The sequence below is a fragment of the Trichosurus vulpecula genome, chromosome 4 (assembly GCF_011100635.1).
Source record: "Trichosurus vulpecula isolate mTriVul1 chromosome 4, mTriVul1.pri, whole genome shotgun sequence".
Classification (NCBI taxonomy): Eukaryota; Metazoa; Chordata; class Mammalia; order Diprotodontia; family Phalangeridae; genus Trichosurus; species Trichosurus vulpecula.
Window position 1 is genome coordinate 269,120,400 of NC_050576.1, and position 16,256 is coordinate 269,136,655.

Below are 16,256 nucleotides of genomic sequence, written 5' to 3' on the forward strand. Positions count from 1 at the left end.
ATGTAAGTTTCAGATGCTCTAATTTGATATTCACATTAATTAAGAATACAACATTCATTATTTAAATGACAGCAAATGCAGGAAGAAAAGGGTGACACCATCTGGAAGCAGTTTTTTGGTTGTTGGGTTTTTTTTTTGTTGTTTTTGTTTTTTGGGGATTTTGCTTTAAAAGGGGAGGGGGGAGAATGAAACTCTATTTTGAATGTGATGACAAGCAAACAGCCAGGAGCAAATGAAAACAGAACTGAAAGGTGATGTTTAAATATCTCAGCCCTTACAGAAGCAAAAACAAGTCTTCCCTACCAGATGATATGGCACACAGAGCATTTACATACTCACATTTGAAATACTAGGCAACGTATAATGAATTCTATACACAGCATGCACACAGCACAAGCAATGTTAATCCTGCCTGCCCTTTTCGGCTGTCAAGGGGAAGACACATACTGCAGCATAGCTCTAGGAAAGGAGGAGGCAAGAGACCGCTCACCTTAAATGCAGTATCTGATTAATGTTGTAAGTGACATTGCATATCAGCTACAGTCTTGGTTCAACTGGGTAGGAGGGAACAAAGAAAAATGTCACCAACTGGTGATGCAAGATGAGTCCAATCACTAAACACCGCTTGGTGAACTCCAAATTCTGCAACCACACAGTGGTAGGCATTTCAAACCCTTTTCCAAGTGGCTGGATCTTCCTGCTTCTGAGAATAAAACAATCCTTTTGCTAATGAAGAAAGACTGGCAAGCACACTGTAATATCCTCTTCTTGAAGAAAGAATTCAGACAGTATGTATTCGGTCCTGGGTGTGTTTCATAGATTGTGAATGTTAAACCTTAGATTTTTTTTAACAAAAATGTTAAAGCTAGCACAGGCATTAAACAAATATTCATTTTAATGGCCGGTGGAGCATCTAGACATCATTTTGCAGAATCCTTAATGGTACTGTTAGGATTATAGAAGGATGGGGTCTCGGTGCATGATCAGCTGTTTCTGTCTGAGCGATATGCTGCTAACCACGACACGAGCAGAGTAAATATATCGGCTAAATATATCAGTTAGATATGCAGAGGTGGCAGGTACTGTCTTGGACAGAATTTTGTTGAAATGTAAATAGTTTGGTTTCATTTAGGAGCACAATAAAACACAGTAAAGGAAATGTATTTTGTGCTGGGTTCTTTTCAATTTACAGCAGGCTATTATAAAAGCGAACCTAAAGGATATTGACCTACATATAACACACAGACTTGCAGCATGCCATAGACTGTCAGAGCAAGGGAAGGCAACGATGATTATTTTTCTCTCCTCCCCCCCCACCCAGAAAAATAATTAAATCGAAAGCCCCAACTCACAACGGCGAATTCCAGAAGACTAGGGTACATACTGTACGTGAAGAAACCATGTTATGCTGGGATGCAATCTTTCTTTGTTTTTCTCCGAGGCTTTTCTTAGCTAAGATTAGACAGTGACATCATGGAAGTCAATGCAGGCACCAAGGTGCTAGAGTTTTTAGGGCTGACATGTTTTTGGAACATTTCGTTTCATCTGTCCAAATACCCAATTTCATACCACCATCTTTCTCGACATTTCTCCTCCCCACCGCACCCCACCACACCCCCTGGTCTTCAAGATTAATGGTATCTGGTTAGACTGGGTATAATAAACTAGAACTGTCTTCTATGAAGATTACAAAAAGTAAATAGTGGGAAATTAAATTTTGTAAATAAAATAAAAATTTCAAGGATCTTTCCACATCCTACTATTTATCCCTTCCCCTCAAGAAACACAAACACACACACACACACACACACACACACACTCACACACACACACACACACACACCCCTCCAAGCCAAACGGCAAAAAAATGCTTAAAAATTACCAGATAGAAAGGACTGCTTATTCAGGGTTTTGAAGACATACATAACAAGCAAATAGTAGCTTTCTACATCTCCACTGTCACCATGTCCCCAAAGAGAGCGAAACAGCCCAGCTTACTGGAGATGCTCCCTCAAGACTATGCATGGTCAGATAAAGAATCGAAAGCGCTTAATTTACTATGTTGTAAAAAGAAAGGAGTCTCTTATTTTTAAGGAAATAGAACAGACTCCTCTTCCTCCTCTTTGCTAAGCCACAAAGAAACAATACCCTCCCCCACCCTTAGAACCTGGAAAAAAGCCAGGACATTAAAAAAAAATGCTATGAAGCTGATTTTGAATATGTGCTATTTATTTTGTTTTTTTTCTGCTTGTTCCTCTTTCCTTCCCACCCCCACCCCCATCTCACCCCACCCCAAAGAAGACTGTTTATCCACTGAACTATTGGATAAGCCAGTGTTAATTTCGTCTAAGTGTGAAAAGGAATGGGCAATTTCTTGAATTGAGAATCACTTTTCTTTAAGCGCCTCTGTCTTCTCAAAGGACTAGATAACAACAATCATGTTATCTCAACAGTCAAGTTCACTGGAAAAATCTTTCAAAGAAAAGAAACCTATTAAAAACTCAGGTGCCAGATTTCACAACTAGGTTCCTTCTTTCCTTCCTTTTTTCCTTTCTTCCTTTCTCTCTTCCATCCTCTTCCCTTCCCTGAAGCTTCAATGATTTTAATATATGGAAGTAACCAATACTGACTGAGGCTATATACTTTAAAAAGCCAGGAATTAGGTCATCCAAATAGGCATACCTTAACCATGTAAATTTTCTTGCCCAGTGGAGCACATCTCTCACATTCAACTAGTTCCGCAACAAATGAAGCTCTGACAAAAACCACTAGCTACTGGCTTCATGTCCACTGGTAGAACCTTGTTCTCCCTTCCCTCCTCCACACCCCACCCCAACCCCACCAAAGAAAAAAAGAGAAGGAAAGAAGGAAAAGCTAATCAATATCAGAATGAAACTTCTCAGGGCACTGGATTCCTCCATTGTCTTGAGAGGCTGAGAACTGCATAGGATATAAGGGAAAATACTTCCGATACCAAATTAAAGGTAAAAAGAAATCTGGTGATAAGCAAAGCATGTTTGGTCACTTCCCCAGTTTCACCTTCTGTTTTTTATAACTGCTATGGTGTCTAAATTCATATGGCTAATTGTAGAAGACCCTATATCCCCTTCGATGGTACAATAATAATGACAACCACAGTAATCCATACCAGGCTCCCTTGAGGTAAACGAATACCATTATTTCCACTTTAAAGAGACAGAGTTTGGCTGAGTGTGGTCAGATCTTCTCTTACCACTCAGCATGCCAGATGCCAAGATGTACAGTCAGTTTGCTAGGCCAAGCTGCTTCCACATCTCCCTATGGAATTCATCATCATGCCCTTTTCAAACAGCATCTAAAAACATTCATTGGTTTATTTTGCAACACTCCCAAACTCTCTTTGTGCAAATGTGGAACATTTCTCAAAGACATTTCTTGGTCGTGTTAAACAAATTCAGATTATTACTAGAAAAGTTGAGTTGGGCTTTTGTGAAATATCCATTCATACATTTTTTTTTAAAAAAGAAAAGAAATATGTTTATCCCTTAAGCCGGGGGTTCTTAATCTCTTTTGAGTAATGGATCCCTTGAGTAGTCTTATGAAACCTTGGGATCCCTTCTCAGAATAATATTTTTAAACAAATAACATAAAATACATAGAGTTATATAGGAAGCCAGTTATATTAAAATATAGCTATCAAAATAAAAGAACAAGGTCAAACAAGGTCACCTTCCTTAAGCTGTCTTATGTCTACAAACAGCAAAGGCTCATTTTCATTTAGGAGGTTTTTTTTTAATTGGTGAGCTCTTTCTACCAGTCTTCTCAACGTATAAGATTTGTTCATCATTTTTCTTCCTTTTAAAAAAGAGACAACTCAAAAATCCCTTTCTTCATAGGGATTTCTTCATTTCTTCCCTTTTAGAACTGGAGTAGTAGTCAAAAAAGTGAGGTCCAAGAATCATATGACCGTAGATTGGAAAGAACCTCAGAGGACACTTAGTCTGACCCTCCTCATTTTAGAGTGAGGAAACTGAAGCCCAGAGCAGTGAAGTAATTTGTCCAAGGTCACACAGGTTGTAAGCATCAGAGGCAATATTTGAATCCAGGTTCTCTGATCCCAGAGCCAAAACTCTTTCCAAGAGTGACAAACAGAAGCTTGGATGATTAGTCATTGGTAAAGCCAGAATGGGAATTCAAGGCACCATTCTATAGGGTTTCATAGATCAAAACTGGAAAGGTCCTTGGTGATCAATGCAACAATCTCATTTTACAGATGTGGAAAAAACTAAGACTTAAAAGTGATTTGATCAAGGTCATAAATACAATAAGTAGCAGACATAGGATTTGAACCCATGTCCGTACTCTGACTTCAAATCCAGCATCCCTTCTATTTATACTGTACAACTGTTCTCAAGTCAAAAGGATCAGGGACAGTTTTTAGCATCATAACAGTGAGGTTTCTAGAGGTGGTGAAGCCCAGGAGCCTGAGGAAGTTTTAGCATGATAGGTCCCATTTTCCTTTTGTATTATTAAAATGTTTACGTGCTCACAGCCTAATTGCTTTGGGCCCTGAGCAAATTGCTTTCAGGCCTGTGAACCCAAGCCAATTTGCATGGCTCAAGTAAAAGTACATAATCTGTGCATTAACCGTGTCTGAAGCAATCAGCAATAGCAGCAACAGATAACACAATCACATTAGCGCTCTAGCCCCCAGGTTGCCGTGGCATCTTTCGTGCAGGCCATTTTAATCAGAGAGGTTTTATACTCTGTGTTTCAGGTCAGCCAATTAGAGCTCCATCCAAGCAGGAGTAGCAGGGGCTTGCTGAGATAAGGATGAAGTACTAGATTCCTAATGATGTCCTCACGAGGTCTGTCCCCCTCAAAACCATAATGGGATTTTTGTTAGAGAAGACTGCCATGCTTGATAATACCTTTAGGATGTATTTATGTGGCTACCAATTGTATTTAAATAAACTCTTTAGTCTAAGGAATTCAGAATATTATTTATTCCTCAGATAGTCAGCCTTGGTTACTTGACCTTCAGGTTTAAAATTTGCTCCTCCCCCACGGAAGTTATAAAAAGAGTGTTTTCCCTGCATCCCCAGATCCCTATTAGTTAAGCTAAAAGGGGAGTAAGAATTGGATTGCTGATTTCCATCATCTCTATTGGTTGTCCCCATATGAAAGTAGGGACTAATGTGGTAAATTGAAAAGAGTCTTTGATTTGGAGTTGGAGAATCCAGGTTTGCCTCAGTTTCCTCATCTGTAAAATGAGCTAGAGAAGGAAATGGCAAACCACTCCAAGATCTTTGCCAAGAAAACCCCTCTCTAGGCCTCAGTTTTCTTAGCTGCGAAATTAAGAGATTGATTAGATAATCTCTAAGGTTCTCTTCAGATCTAAATTTATCATCCCATGAAACTAAGTCATGAGGGCAAGTGACTTTGGGCAAGTCAATTAATATCACTAGACTTCGGTTCCCTTAATTATAAAAGAAAGGGGTGGGACTGGATGGCCCCTGAGGTCCCTCCCCTCCAGCCCCGGAATGGTAGCCTTGTGAAACAGCCATGATCATACAGAGTCAATGGAAATTAACTAGAACCGAGGCATCCCGGAGACTGGTATCTAGGGGAAGCCCAGGGTGTCTTTCATCTCTATTGATATAGAGTAACTTTATACATCATGCAGATGGCTCCCCAAACACCCTGCAAATCTCCTTAATTGGCAATACTAGCTATACTCTGTCTCCAAACACATCCGGGGTGATCATGTTACCCACTTATCTAGGGTACTCACCGGTGGTTTTAACTGTGCATCCAGACCCTGCCTTGCTGCACATCCAGTGGAATGAGAGGATTAAAATTTGAAGGCGAAATATCACAGATGGAGTCGTCAGGAATCTGGGCCTGCAGAAAGAAGGTCCTAGATCAATTCATTTTGCTGCAAGCACATTTATTAAGCTTATGCTACATGTAAGGCACACAAGGCCAGGCTGGGAAGATATAAAGATTAAAGATGATACTGTCCCTGCCCTCAGAGAGTTTGTAATCTAACACATATGTATAAGGGTGGGATTCAATTTAATTCAACACATATTAAGCAGTTCCTGTGAGTACAACATGGTGCTAGATGTTTGGAATTCAAGTTCAGATATTTAAGTGATTGCCCTCAACAAGCCTACACTATCCTGAGGAGAGGGGAGAACATACTATTATACAGAGATAAATGTAAAATATACACAAAGCTACACAGAGGGATGAGAAGAAATATTATCTTAGAAATAACCATAGTACAAATGATTGCATGCATAGAAAAGGTTAAAACAGGGTCGCTTTTGAGAAGTTCAAGATGGGAAGGATCACTTCTAGATGGGTAAGATATGTATGTAGGGGCAGCAATGTAGCGAAGTGGATAGAGTGCTGGGCCTGGAGTCAGGAAGACTCATCTTCTTGAGTCCAGATAGGGCTTCAGACACTAGTTGTGTGACCCTGGGCAAGTCACTTAACCCTGTTTGCCTCAGTTTCCTCATCTGTAAAATGAGCTGGAGAAGGAAATGGCAAACCACTCCAAGATCTTTGCCAAGAAAACCCTAAATGGGGTCATCAAGAGTCTAAGATATTACTGAAAAACAAAAACGCCACCACATGTGGGGACAGCAATCATTTATTAAGTGCCTACTACATGACAGTGCTGGGAACTCTGTTGTTGTTTGGTCCTGTCTGACTCTTGATGACCCCATTTGGGGTTTTCTTAGCAAAGATCTTTCAGTGGCTTGCCATTTCCTTTTCCATCTCATTTTACAGATGAGGAAACTGAGGCAAGCAGGGTTAAGTGACTTGCCCAGGGTCACACAGCTAGTGCATGTCTGAAGCCAGATTTGAACTCAAGTCCTGATTCCAGGCCCCATGTTTTGTGCACTATGGCTCCACCTAGGAGCTAGGGAAATAAATATGAAAGTGAGGCTGTCCCTGTCCTAAGGGAGCTTACATTTGTATTAGGAGGGCCGAGTTTATAATCTCAAAGAGGATCATAAACATGTCTGAAAGGTTCGGAACCGCCGGATATAAGAAACTCTCAAAGTAGAAGGCAGAAGAATCAAAACATTTATTTAGGCTCCACAGTAACCAACCCATGAACCAGCAACCCCATTTTGATATGTTGATCAAAAGCTTCCAGGCCCAATAAGTACGCCTTGCAAGAGTAACCAGGAGGCTACAGAGAAGCATGATTGCGTAAAGCAAAATCATGCTTCCCCCTCGATGGTAATAAGATTACCCACTGGCCTGAAGTCTTTGTTCAGCTTCCTCCCGTAGGTCAGCTCTGCTACTGGCAGCTCCTGCTTCAGCTGTGTCTGTGGCTGTAACTGTAACTGACGTAACTGTCGTAACTGCCTCTGTAACTGCCTCTGGCTCCAACTGTCGCTGTAACTGTCGCTGTAATGGCCTGAAGTCTTTGTTCAGCTGTCTCCCGTAGGTTAGCTCTGCTACTGGCAGCTCCTGCTTCAGCTGTGTCTGTGGCTGTGGCTGTAACTGACGTAACTGTCGTAACTGTCGCTGGCTCCAACCGGAAAAGGAAAAGAGAATCTTCAAGCTGTCCTCTCCCCTCTTATAGAGTTTTTGACATCATCAAGCACCACCTGAATGACCAGGGCTGATTGGTTCTTGAGTTGGCCCCTCCCCCTAGGGTAGAGGTTAACACCTCCCCTCAGCCAGCCCCATGACTCCTCACACAGGAAGTTGTCTGGTCCTGCCCCGGAAGAGCAAGCCACAGTGTCCAGAGGCTCAATGAGGTAAGCTGAGTCATTCAAAGAAAACAAAGGCCATTCTGGCTACAACATTCTTCTAGAATACCAGGGAGGAGAGAGAATCAAGAGAGGCTTCATAGATTAGGTGGCACCTGAGGTAAAAGAAACTAGTGAAGGATGTTATCATAGCAATCCAGGTGAGAAGCGATAAAGGTCTGAATAAGAATGGTAGTAGGAGAGGGAATGGATGCGAGAAATACTGAAGAAGATAGAATCAAGAGGCCTCAGAAGCTAGACTGGTTATGGAAAGAGAGAATGAGAGTGGAGACAAAGTTTGCACCAAGGTTTTAAGGCCGGGTGAGTGTGCAGACAGAGCTACTAACAGGAGAAGGCTTGCCGGGCAAGTTACCCTGTCAGGCTTTCAGTGTTTGAGAAGAAGGAGGGTGATTTAGAGCCAAATACACACACACACACACACACACACACACACACACACACACACACACGGCAGAGGCCAGCCGTCCTCCTTTCAAGCATCAGCAAAATTGTGATCATTGCCTTGGTCGTCACCACTTTTTCCCCTTGTGAAACGATGGCCATGTGTTTTCAGTGACTATAATTGGTCAGGATTCTGCTTCTCAGCGGTGCCAAGAGCACATAATGACTAAATGTTTATGGGGAAGAAGAACATTCCTGTATTCCAAACTGGACTTTTGTCTGCTGTCATCCAGCTCTGGACCCTATAAACCAAAAGGCTAAGTAAAAGAATAAGATTTCCAAGCACCTGAATCAGCAAAAAAAATAAAAAAAAATCTTGGCATGGGTGTGGAATGGGAGAAGGAGCAAGGGAGGGGTGGTCTGGAAAGTGATGGTGGGTAGAAGAATGGGGGGGTGGGGAGGAGAAGCCTTGCTGAAAGGAGAGCAGCCTTTTGTAGGATCATCAGCCCCCTTTCCTCTTTCACTGTAGGTAGCCTGAAAGAGCCTCCCTGGAGATCCGAGGCTCTTCCCTATTCTTGCCCCACCCCTAATAACTACTCCAGAGTTCACCCTGAGAAGTATCATCTTTTCCTTTAGCTGGATGACTCCGATGATCAAATGAGGTCAGTCAATGAATATTTATCAAGTACCTACTATGTGCCAGAAACCATACTGAGCCCTGAGGACAAAAGGAAAGACAAAAGACCATCCCTGCCCTCAAGTAGCTCACAGTCTAATGACAGAGACATGAAAAGAACTATGTACAAACAAGCTCTAGACAGGATAAAGTGGAGATGATCCACAGAAGGAAGGCACGGGAATGAAGGGGGATCAGGAAAGGTTTCTTACAGGATTTTAGCTCAACTTGAAGGAAGTCAGGGAGTAGAGATGAAGAGGGAAATCATTCTAGGCATGGGGGACAGCCAGCCAGCGAAAGTGCCTGGAGTCTGGAGATGGGTGAAATATGTTCTTTGAGGAATAGCAAGGATTCCAGTGTCACTGGATCACAGAGTAGGGGAGAGGGTGTAAGAAGACTGGAAAGGTATGGAGGGTAGGTTATGAAAGGATGAATTTTTTTAATTTTTAAAGATAAAAGGAGGAAGGTTCTTCTACAGTTTTTACAATCTGCTGAGAGGAATATTTTTCTGGGTTCGATCACCAATTGTCTTCAACACAACACACATACCTCTCCTCCCATCACAAAGACTAAGGGACCAAAGAAGATTCATACAGGTACCACCAGAAGGTCCCAGAGCACATGCCTGGATCCATGAGAAATGTTCCCATCCCACTTCTGCTTCACTATTAAAACCCCTTACCTTTGCCAATGTCATTGAGCTGCCCTGATGCATGAAGTAAGGACTCATACTTCCCACTCACTGAACTAAGAAGAATAATGAGAGCTTGGCACCACTTGGCTGTGCCAAGTCCAGAGAGCAGCCTTTTGTGGGATCACCAACCCCCTTTCATCTTTCACTATGGGTAACCTGAAGATTCACTACACCCGAGGCACTCTAATTCCACACTGGCAACTGAGACTCAGTTGTATCCTTCTTATGAAAGGATCTGAAAGCCAAACAGAGAATTTTACATTTGATTCTGGAGGTGATAGGGAGCTACCCCAGGGAGTGGGGGAGGGGTAGCAGGATATCATGGTCAGAGTTGTACTTCTGGAAGATCACTTTGATGGCTGAGTGAAAGATAGACTGGAATAGGGAGAGATTTGTTGCAGGTAGACCAACCAGCAGGCTATTGCAATCGTCCAGGCTTGAGGTAATAAAGGCCTGCCTTAGAGTGGTGGCAGTATCAGAGGAGAGAAGGAGATGTATGTAAGGTATTACAAAAATAAAATCAACAGGATGTGACAACTGATTGATATGGGGGAGGGGTGTGTGAAAAAGTGTAGAAGACGACACATCCGGTTTTGGTTTCGATCCTGAGTGACTGGGAAGATGGCAGTATCCTAAACAGTAATAGGGAAGTTAGGAAGAGGGAAAGGTTTGGGGAGAAAGATGAGTTCAGTTTCCAAAATGTTGAGACTTAGAGGACATCCAGTTCTGGATGGGCAATAGTCAGTTGGAGATATGATACAGGGGGGTCAACAGAGATGTGAAGCCTGGATAAAGAGATCTGAGAATCATCAACATAGAAATGATCACTAAATCCATGGGAGCTGATGATGTCACATAGTGAAATAGTAAAGGAAGAAGTGAAGGAGACAGAACCCTATGAGACATCAAAGCATGACCTGGATGAATACAGAGTGGTCAAACAGATGAGCGGAGAACCAGGATGAAAACCTAAAGACAAGAGTGCATCCGGTCTTTAACTGTGGGACTGTCACAAGGCTGTTTTCATTCCCCTATGGGGACCATCTGCCTCGATTGTTTTACTTAATCTTTCTGCCTCTCATTTTCTCCACTCCTTTTTGTTCACATAGCTGTCCTCTCCCAGAATACCTTCCCCTACCTTTCTGCTTACCCAAATTCTACCCATAGCTTAAAATTGAGCTACGATCCTTTTTTTTTGGGAATTTTGGAATAAAAACTGCCATTAGACATTGTGTGTCCAGCTCCCTCATTTTGCCAGTGTACTAACCTGTCAATTTCACTGGGAAGCTAAGGCCCACAGATCCACCAAAGTCACATCGGTGTGAAGTGACCCCTCTCCTTTCAAATCTTGTTGTAAAAAATTGTCTATATTGTCACAATGATTAAGGGGTTAAATTAGTGAACAAGGAGGCTCAGGTAAGTTTGGGTCTAAGGACAAAAAGTCTGATAATGCACCTGACAGCATAAGATAAATACTGTTCTCTTCCCTCCCCATTCCTCATTTGGTAGCAAAGATGGCTATGTTTTTCCTATCAATGACTGATCTGAGAATTAGGGAAGATTAGAGAAGGGAAAAGGAAAAATAAAATATACTAACAAGAGATGAAGGGTAGCAAGACCTACAAGAGAACCCAAGGATGAAGACCCTCTGTTGGAGCTAATTTTTCATTGGTGAGGAGGTCAGGCGATATGCTGATGGCAGTTTAAGAAGGCAAACAACAGCCAAAGTCAGCTATCTGAGAGGGATGATTGAGTGACATTTAAAGAGGGATGATGCCTGTGAACATCAAGGGATGGGAGGAGAGTGTGATATGGTTTAATGAATATAAAGCCCAATATTACACATAGGTTCCCAAAGTGGGTGATACCACCCCTGCAGGGGGTGTTGGAATGATCCAGGGGCAATGGTAGTAGCCTCAGGTGCAGTTAGGGGGGCAATGAATAAAAATAAGGGGTTGGTGGAAGCATAAGGAAAGAAGAAAATTTTGAAAAACTGTCCATACATGTTTCATCTGTTGTGTAAAAAAGTTAAAGTCGTAATTATTACATTGTTTTCCAAATAAACACAAAATGCAAGTTATAACTGATTAGTGGTCAAGTTCGCTGACAGATCTTACCAAGCAAGCCTTCACAGTCCAGCATGCTGCGCACTGTTGGGAAGTCCAGCATGCATTAGCAGGATATGTGCATGTAATGACTTACAATATGGTATTATATAGTTGCATGATACAATGTTGCATCATTAAAATTTCAATGCAGGAAAAAACCCAGAAATTTACAATAAATTATTAAATTTAAGGCGCCTCATTTAAAAAAATTATATTTGTTTGATACAATGCAATTTTTTAAAAAAAACCACTAAAGGTTAAAGAAAGTTAAAGAAGGGGGGGAGTAATATTTTTTTTAAAGGGGGCAGTAGGCCAAGTAAGTTTGGGAAGTTCTGATCTACAGGGAAAGGTCATTCTCTAGAGCTGCTTACTGGATCCATGTAAAATCAATAAACATTTAAGTGCATTGTGTTGTTATGATGCCTTGATTCTGGCTCATTATGGAATTTACCCCAAAATGGGTCAAAGGAGTAAGGAAAGAAGAGAGATGTAATGTCATTACCAAGAAGTGTTCCCAAGTTGGAGTACCATTCATTTGGTACTTAACCCTGCCTTATCCCATTACCTCCCTCATTGTCTTGAAGAGTTGCTGAAAGCCTTTATTGTTATTTTACTTTGAATGGGATTAGGCTTTGTCTAAAACCAGGTCCTAGTTCCTTAGGATCTTGCAGTCCCATTGGGGATGCTTCTTTAAAGCCCTCACAGTACCTGGCACAGATCCTATCCCGTTGGGGGTTCCTCTTCATATCTCCCACGAGACCCACAGCAGTGCCTCACCCATAGTAGATACTTAATAAATACTCACTAATTCATGAACACCACAGATGATACATTAGGGTATGAGGCATATTGATTTGAGTGCTGACCCTGAAGTCAAGATCTTGGTTTGAATCCCACTCTCATGCTCAAGAGCTGTGTGATTGTGGGCAAGTCACTTAAGTTTTCTGAATCTCAGCTCCCTAATTTGTAAGATAAGGATAAATAGCATCCTATAACTGTAATTATAAGATAATATAATATCAATCTCACAGAGTTGTTGTGAGGTTAAAATGAAAGAAGGTATAGAAAGTCTTCGCAATTTTGAAGTTATATGTCATTATTAAAGTTTTATATTATTGTCATTGTTATTAATAATAAAAGCTATTATAATTTGGAAAGATCATTGGACCTGGATTCAAACTCAGTTTTTGACACAATACCCATGGATATTGATCCCCAATGCAACTAACTCTACCCAATACAATGGGCAAGTCACTTAGCTTCATTGGGTCTCAGTTTCCATAACTATAAAATAAGGAAGGTTGAATTAGATGACCTCTACCATCCCTTCTAGATTTCTATCTATGATTCTATTATTTCAGCCTGAATTATATTTCATTAGTACAGGTCGTATGAAGTTTGAGGATTAAGCCCTTGGATTCTCACAAAGGAGTCTGAGGTGTACCCCATAATAAATACTTGTTGATCGATTTTGTTAGTCAAATATTGAGTGCAATTGTGAGCAAAATAGCCCTCAGGTAGGAGGTTAAAAGTGGGTGCAGATCATAGGACATCTTGGGAAAATTCAACAATGTGGTAGTGAGTTTTTACTAAGTTAAGGTAAGCTGGCTAAATTTAGTGAGCTGTAATAATACTCACCTCACCCCCACCTCTCCCTATCTGATTTGCAAAGAAACAGCTCATCATGTTAGCACGAATAGCTTAAAAAAATCATTGCAGGCTTCATTTCCCATCACCCTCATACTTAGTAAGATTTTGAAACCAAAAGGTGCAAAACTGAAAATGCCGCATAAACACCTGCAGGAAGCCTTGAGTGTTCAAATTCTCACCCTTGGGGCACCCATTTTCCAACTCCAGGTCATAGGGGTATTTAAAAAGGCAGACTTTAATCTCATTGGCCATAGTCTTTGAACACCCAGGCTCAAAGCTGTGGTTGATCCCAAAGGAGGGCACAACTCAAATGTGGAGATAAATGGGCAGGGACCTTAGTGCAGAAACCAATTCCTGAAGGGTATCACTGAGAGGCTAAAGTGTTCTGAAAGCATTTCAGATACAACACTACCACATATACAGCCTGAGAGAAGGCCCCAGAACGGTCACAGATGGTGCTGGTAGGCCCTCAGCAATTTGGTTTCCAACCTCATCAATTGCTTTCTTCAAAATCACCAGTGGTCTCTTAGTTGCCAAATCTAACAGCTTCTCTTTGCTTTTTCTTGACCCCTTGGCCACTTTTGACACTGTCGATCACCTCCTCTGGGATATCCTTTCCTCTCTAGGTCTTTGTGACATTGGCCTTTCCTTGGAGTCCTACCTGACCACACCTTCTCAATGTCCTTTCCTAGTTCTTCAGCTATGTCATGCCCACTAACTGTGGATGTCCTCCCCCACACCTCAAGGCTCTGTACTGGGCCCCAATTCTCTTCTCCATCCATACTCTTTCACTTGGTGATATCAGCTCCAATGAATTCAATTAGCTCCAAGCAGACGATATCCAGATTGACTTTTGGCCAGAGTCTCTCTTCTGAGCTATAGTACCTTATCATCAATTGCCTCTTAGACATCACCATCTAGATGGCCCAGAGATATCTCAAACTCACGATGCCCAAACAGAACTAATTATCTTCCCCTGCCCCCACATGCATGACACAACCCTTTCCTCTTACAAGCTTCACCACCATTCTAGTTGCCCAGGTTTACAACCTTGATACCATTCTCAGCTCCCTCCTTTCACTCACCTCACACCTGCTATTATGACCTTTACAATATCTCTTATGTGCATCATCTTCTCTTCACTCACACATCCACTAATCTAGTCCAGGCTTCCATCACCTTTTGCCTATACTATTACAATAACCTCAAATTGGTTTCCCTGCCTCCAGTCTTTGCCCTTTCCAATCCATCTTCCACAGAGCTGCCCCCCAAAAGATTTTCCTAAATCACAGGTCTAACTATGCCATCCCCCTACTCAAACACCAGCAACTCCCAATTAATTCTGGTATTAAATATAAAGTACTTTGGTGTGTGGGTATGGGTATATATATGTGTGTGTGTGTGTGTGTGTGTGTGTGTGTGTGTAAATATGTAAATACACACATATATACATACATATGTATGTATCTTTTGGGACATCCAGGTGATATAGTGGATATAGCACCAGGCTTGGAGTCAAGAAGATCTGAGTCGGAATATGGCTTCAGACACTTACTAGCTTCTGTGACCCTGGACAAATCATTTAACCCCTATTTGCCTCAGTGTCTCATCTGTAAGATGAAATGGAGAAGGAAATGGCAAAATACTCCAGTATCTCTGCCAAGAAAATCCTATGGACAAAAGTCCATGGGGTCACATAGAGTTAGACACAACTCAACAACAACTGCCACTCCTCTACATAGCCCCACTGACCTATTATGACTCTTCTGTCTCCTGACTGCATGACTTGGCACTGGCCATTTCCCCCATGCCTGGAATTCTCTCCCTCTTCATTACTGCCTTTGAGCTTCCCTGGCTTTCTTCAATATTCCTCCTAAATGCTAATTATGGCAAGAGGCCTTTTCCAGTCTCCCCAGCTGTTGCTGCCTTCCCTTCTGAGATCACCCTTCATCTACTCCGTAAATATCTTTTTCCACCTGATTTTTCTTTAATATACTCTCCATATTACCTGGCACACCACCAGGTACTTCCTCAGTGGCAGGTACCTCCACTTCAATGGCACCCTCCAGCATCCTAGGACATTTAATACGATCACATTCATAGAATATTGTTAAGCTGCTCTGTATCTATCTTGTATGTACCTAGTTATTTACATGGCATCTCTCCTGTCAAAATGACAACTTTTTGAGGACACAGGCTGTTTTTGCCTTCCTTCAGATCTCCAGAGCTTGGCACACAGTAAGCACTCATTTCGTGCCCATTTCTCCTCACTGTCTGGACTTTCTCTCAGCCCTTGCCAGCAGCCTGGTCTCTATGAGGGCATTCTCTCCTCACTTGAAGCTCCCCCCCCTCAATTTATGTGTTACCTTCCCTTGGTGGAATGTAAGCTTCTTGAGGGGAGGGACTATCTTGTTTGCTTGTATTTCTATCATTTCCCACACTTAGAGGAATTCTTGGAATATACTGAATTTATAATTAGTGTTTTATCTATTTATACTATTCATTTACTATTATAAGGGTTAGGTGGCCTGGGTGCCCCCCAAGCTCCCTCCCCGCATACTTTTTTTAAACCCAATCTGTTAAAAAAAACACCTTAAAATCTGGTGGAGGGGTAGGTTGGGGGAAAGGAAAAATCTGGTCGAATAACCCCAGATATTAAAAGAGAGGAGAATTAGTTCTATCTGTGGACCTAGGAAATCAGGAAAGGCTTCAGGAAGGAGGAGGTGTTTGAATATGGCCTTGAAAAAGAAAGGAGATCTCAGCAGATAGAGAGATGTGGAAGGAATTCATGTCAGGCATGAGGGATGGTGTAGATAAATGCACACGTCTGTAGAGGAAAACATGCATTTAAGCAAGTTGTGTGGTTGGTCGGGAATGTGGCATCTGATGTTTCTAAAGCAGAGGTCTGACCACAACACTCTCCTGCTCAGGAGACTCCAACAGCTCCCTATTGCCTCTAGAATGACAGA

The 16,256-nt window shown here is 41.8% G+C and overlaps 1 protein-coding gene across 4 annotated transcripts in view; it reads right to left on the reverse strand.

The window, feature by feature from the left end:
- The window catches only part of ZBTB38 (zinc finger and BTB domain containing 38), a 94,729-nt gene that overhangs the window by 61,420 nt on the left and 17,053 nt on the right, over positions 1-16,256 (reverse strand). For 3 of the 4 annotated variants that reach the window (XM_036754032.1, XM_036754037.1, XM_036754031.1), the window contains exon 2: positions 5,774-5,883. The gene's annotated coding sequence lies outside the window, so the exon portion shown is untranslated. Of the gene's footprint in view, positions 1-490; positions 1,077-5,773; positions 5,884-16,256 lie in introns of those variants that run through there. The other variant, XM_036754035.1, reaches the window with a different exon arrangement.